Source organism: Hyla sarda, chromosome 5 (assembly GCF_029499605.1).
Source record: "Hyla sarda isolate aHylSar1 chromosome 5, aHylSar1.hap1, whole genome shotgun sequence".
NCBI lineage: Eukaryota > Metazoa > Chordata > Amphibia > Anura > Hylidae > Hyla > Hyla sarda.
Window position 1 is genome coordinate 152,883,143 of NC_079193.1, and position 6,000 is coordinate 152,889,142.

The following is a 6,000-nucleotide window of genomic DNA, read 5'->3' on the forward strand; positions in this document are numbered from 1 at the left end:
GAATTTAAAGTAGGTGATAAAGTGTTATTATCTACAAAAAAAATGACATCTCAAGGTTCCATCTAAGAATTTGTCTTCTCAGTTCATTGGGCCTTATGAGATAATTAAGGTTATTAATCCGGTCTGTTACAGATTAAAATTACCTTCTTAATTTAAGATTCATATTGTGTTCAACTGTTCTTTGTGAAAATTGTATGTTTCCACACAATCTTCTGTTTCTGTGCCTCCCCCTCCAGTTGAAATCGATGGAGAACTGGAGTATGAGGTCTCCAAAGTATTGGGCAATCATTAAGTTAAAAAATCGGTCCAATACTTGGTTCATTGGAAAAGGTATGGTCAGGGGGAGAGGTCCTGAGTTCCAGCATTGTCCATACATGCTTCCACCATGATCAGAAAATTCCACGACTCTCACCCGGACAAACCCAAACCCAAATTTAAGGGTCAGGTGCCCCCTCCTAAAAGGGGGGGGGGGGTACTGTCAGAACCTATAGGGTTAAAAGGTTCTGACAGGTTCTTTGTTGTTTCTTGTTGCTGGGTTACACCCGGCTGTCTGTACTAGTCAGCTGACCTTGATTGTAGCACCTGTTCTGACTGCATATAAGCTGGCAGTCTACTCCCAATCCTTGCCTGCTCTGTGTACTCCTAGCTAGCATTTATATTGTTTCTGTTATATCTGGCATTTTGACCCTTTGGCTTCGCTCTCTGACTCATTTCCTGGCTTTGCGTATTGGCTTATCTGTAACCTCTTGGCACTGACTCGGACTGTGGACAGCAACTTGTTGTGTGTATGTTTAGTTGTTTTTCTGTTAGTCTGAGTGATTCCATTCTGTGTCCCGACATCCGTCTGCATTATATTTCATTATTTTGACTGGACTGCCCTCACTTATTGTAAGTAGGGACAGTCACCATGGTTACGGACCCGCTACTTAGGGTGGGTACGGACCCGCTACTTAGGGCGGGTACGTAAGTAGGCAGGGACAGGGGGAGTGGATGAGAATAGCATGCATTCCTTCCCTGCCCAGACGTGACACTCAGGAGCACAAATCCAGCCAGGTGGAGCAGGCTTAATGAACAGACCGAGGCGTTGTCAAGAACAGGAGGATCAAGCATGGATCCTTAACCCCTTAAGGACCCAGGGCGTATGGGTAAGCCCTGGCTCCCTGGTACCTAAGTGGCAATTTCGCCCGTGGCAATTTCGGTCCCCGCCGCACGCCGTTAGGGGACCGGACCGGGATGACTGCTGATGTCTATCAGCAGGCATCCCGTGCAAATGCCCAGGGGGGTTCTTAGACCGTAGCTCGGGCAGAACGGAGGAATCGTCGTGGCCGGCGCTGGAGGTCGGCGGTGGCGATCGGCGGGTGATGATGACATGCAGCTGGCTCCATGATGCGGCGTGCTGCAGAATACGGAAGCCGGTGAGTTGCCTAGCAACATCTAAAGGGCTACAGTTTGTAGACCACTATACAGTGGCCTCTAAACTGTAACCCTCCAGATGTTGCAAAACTACAACTCTCAGCATGCCTACACAGCAGTTTGCTGTCTGTGCATGCTGGGATTTGTAGTTTTGCAACATCTGGAAGGCCACAGTTTGGAGATCACTGTGCGGTGGCCTCTCTAAATCTTGCAAAACTACAACTTCCAGCATGCACGAACAGCAAACGGCTTTCTTGCCATGCTGGTAGTTTAAGTTGCGTACCTCCAGCTGTTGCATAACTACATCTCCCAGAATGCCCTTCGGTGATCAGTACATGCTGGGAGTTGTAGTTTTGCAACAGCTGGAGGCACACTGGTTGGAAAATACTGAGTTAGGTAACAGAACTTAACTGAAGGTTTTCCAACCAGTGTGCCTCCAGCTGTTGCAAAAGTACAACTCCCAGCATGCACAGTCTGTCAGCGCATGTTGGGAGTTGTAGTTTTGAAACCGCTGGAGGTTTGTCCCCATGTGAATGTACAGGGGACATTTACACGGGTGGGTTTACAGTGAGTTTCTTGCTTCAAGTTACAGCTGCGGCAAATTTTCCGCCTCAACACAAACTCCTAGCAGGAAACTCCCCGTAAACCCCTGTGGGAATGTACCCTAAAAACGCTACACTACACTAACACATGATAAAGGGTAAAACACTACATATACACCCCCTTACACGATCCCCCCCCCCCCAATAAAAATGAAAACATATCGTATGGCAGTGTTTCTAAATCGGAGCCTCCAGCTGTTGCAAAACAACAACTTCCAGCATTTCCGGACAGCCACTGACTGTCCAGGCATGCTGGGAGTTTAGCAACAGCTGGAGGCACCCTGTTTGGGAATCACTGGTGTAGAATACCTCTATGTCCACCCCTATGCAATCCCTAATTTAGTCCTCAAATGCGCATGGTGCTCTCTCTCTTTGGAGCCCTGTCGTATTTCAAGGAAACAGTTTAGGGCCGCATATGGGGTATCTCCGTACTCGGGAGAAATTGTGTTACAAATTTTGGGGGGCTTTTTCTCCTTTTACCCCTTATGAAAAGGAAAAGTTGGGGTCTACACCAGCCTGTTAGTTTAAAAAGGAAAAAGACCCCCAAAATGTGTACCGCAATTTCTCCTGAGTATGGAAATATCCCTTTTGTGGGCGTAAAATGCTCTGCGGGCGTACAACATGGCTCAGGAGTGAGAGCGCACTATGTACATTTGAGCCCTAAATTGGTGATTTGCACAGGGGTCGCTGATTTTACAACCGTTTTGACATATATGCAAAAAAATTAATACCCACATGTGACCCCATTTTGAAAACTACACCCCTCACAGAACGTGACAAGGGGTATTGTGAGCCTCAACACCCCACAGGTGTTTGACGAATTTTCATTAATGTTGGATGGGAAAACTTTAACTTTCACGAGGAAATAAAGGGAAAAAAAAGCCCCTCAAAATTTGTAACCACATTAATTCTGAGTAAGAACATATTCCATATGTGGATGTAAAGTGCTCTGCGGGCGAACTACAATGCTCAGAAAAGAGGGAGCGCCATTAGGCTTTTGGCGAGAAAATTTGTCCGGAATTGAAGGCCATGTGTGTGATACGCCGAGCGCTCCGGGTCCCCGCTCCTCCCCGGAGCGCTCGCTACACTCCTCTCACTGCAGCGCTCCGGTCGGTTCCACGGACCCGGGGCGCTGCGATACCGCCTCTGGCCGGGATGCGATTCGCGATGCGGGTAGCGCCCGCTCGCGATGCGCACCCCGGCTCCCGTACCTGACTCGCTCTCCGTCAGTTCTGTCCCGGCGCGCGCGGCCCCGCTCCCTAGGGCGCGCGCGCGCCGGGTCTTTGCGATTTAAAGGGCCACTGCGCCGCTGATTGGCGCAGTGGTTCCAATTAGTGTTTACACCTGTGCACTTCCCTATATCACCTCACTTCCCCTTCACTCCCTCGCCGGATCTTGTTGCCTTAGTGCCAGTGAAAGCGTTTCCTTGTGTGTTCCTAGCCTGTGTTCCAGACCTCCTGCCGTTGCCCCTGACTACGATCCTTGCTGCCTGCCCCGACCTTCTGCTACGTCCGACCTTGCTTCTGTCTACTCCCTTGTACCGCGCCTATCTTCAGCAGCCAGAGAGGTTGAGCCGTTGCTAGGGGATACGACCTGGTCACTACCGCCGCAGCAAGACCATCCCGCTTTGCGGCGGGCTCTGGTGAAAACCAGTAGTGACTTAGAACCGATCCTCTAGCACGGTCCACGCCAATCCCTCTCTGGCACAGAGGATCCACTACCTGCCAGCCGGCATCGTGACAGTAGATCCGGCCATGGATCCCGCTGAAGTTCCTCTGCCAGTTGTCGCTGACCTCACCACGGTGGTCGCCCAGCAGTCACAACAGATTGCGCAACAAGGCCAACAGCTGTCTCAACTGACTGTTATGCTACAACAGTTACTACCACAGCTCCAGCAACCATCTCCTCCGCCAGCTCCTGTACCTCCTCCGCAGCGAGTGGCCGCTTCTGGACTACGACTATCCTTGCCGGATAAATTTGATGGGGACTCTAAGCTTTGCCGTGGCTTCCTTTCCCAATGTTCATTACACTTGGAGATGATGTCGGACCAGTTCCCCACTGAAAGGTCTAAGGTGGCTTTCGTAGTCAGCCTGCTGTCTGGAAAAGCCCTGGCTTGGGCCACACCGCTCTGGGACCGCAATGACCCCGTCACTTCCTCTGTACACTCCTTCTTCTCGGAAATTCGAAGTGTCTTTGAGGAACCTGCCCGAGCCTCTTCTGCTGAGACTGCCCTGTTGAACCTGGTCCAGGGTAATTCTTCCGTTGGCGAGTATGCCGTACAATTCCGTACTCTTGCTTCTGAATTATCCTGGAACAATGAGGCCCTCTGCGCGACCTTTAAAAAAGGCCTATCCAGCAACATTAAAGATGTTCTGGCCGCACGAGAAATGCCTGCTAATCTTCATGAACTTATTCACCTAGCCACTCGCATTGACATGCGTTTTTCCGAAAGGCGTCAGGAGCTCCGCCAAGATATGGACTCTGTTCGCACGAGGCGTTTCTTCTCCTCGGCTCCTCTCTCCTCTGGTTCCCTGCAATCTGTTCCTGTGCCTCCCGCCGTGGAGGCTATGCAGGTCGACCGGTCTCGCCTGACATCTCAAGAGAGGACACGACGCCGCATGGAGAACCTCTGCCTGTATTGTGCTAGTACCGAACACTTCCTGAGGGATTGTCCTATCCGCCCTCCCCGCCTGGAAAGACGTACCCTGACTCCGCACAAAGGTGAGACAATCCTTGATGTCCACTCTGCTTCTCCACGTCTTACTGTGCCTGTGCGGATGTCTGCCTCTGCCTTCTCCTTCTCTTCTGTGGCCTTCTTAGACTCTGGATCTGCAGGAAATTTTATTTTGGCCTCTCTCGTCAACAGGTTCAACATCCCAGTGACCAGTCTCACCAGACCCCTTTACATCAATTGTATAAACAATGAAAGATTGGACTGTTCCATACGTTTCCGCACGGAGCCCCTTCTAATGAGCATCGGATCTCATCACGAGAGGATTGAACTTTTGGTCCTCCCCAATTGCACCTCGGAAATTCTCCTTGGACTTCCCTGGCTTCAACTTCATTCCCCAACCCTGGATTGGTCCACTGGGGAGATCAAGAGTTGGGGGCCCTCTTGTTCCAAGGACTGTCTAAAACCGGTTCCCAGTAACCCTTGCCGTAACTCTGTGCTTCCTCCAGTAACCGGTCTCCCTAAGGCCTATATGGACTTCGCGGATGTTTTCTGCAAAAAACAAGCGGAGACTCTACCTCCTCACAGGCCTTATGATTGTCCTATCGACCTCCTCCCGGGCACTACTCCACCCCGGGGCAGAATTTATCCTCTCTCTGCCCCAGAGACTCTTGCCATGTCTGAATACGTCCAGGAGAATCTAAAAAAGGGCTTTATCCGTAAATCCTCCTCTCCTGCCGGAGCCGGATTTTTCTTTGTGTCCAAAAAAGATGGCTCTCTACGTCCTTGCATTGACTACCGCGGACTTAATAAAATCACGGTTAAGAACCGCTACCCCTTACCCCTCATCTCTGAACTCTTTGATCGCCTCCAAGGTGCCCACATCTTTACTAAATTGGACTTAAGAGGCGCCTATAACCTCATCCGCATCAGAGAGGGGGATGAGTGGAAAACAGCATTTAACACCAGAGATGGACACTTTGAGTATCTGGTCATGCCCTTTGGCCTGTGCAACGCCCCTGCTGTCTTCCAAGACTTTGTTAATGAAATTTTTCGTGATCTGTTATACTCCTGTGTTGTTGTATATCTTGATGATATCCTAATTTTTTCGGCCAATCTAGAAGAACACCGCCAGCATGTCCGTATGGTTCTTCAGAGACTTCGTGACAATCAACTCTATGCTAAAATTGAGAAATGTCTGTTTGAATGCCAATCTCTTCCTTTTCTAGGATACTTGGTCTCTGGCCAGGGACTACAAATGGATCCAGATAAACTCTCTGCCGTCTTAGATTGGCCACGCCCCTCCGGACTCCG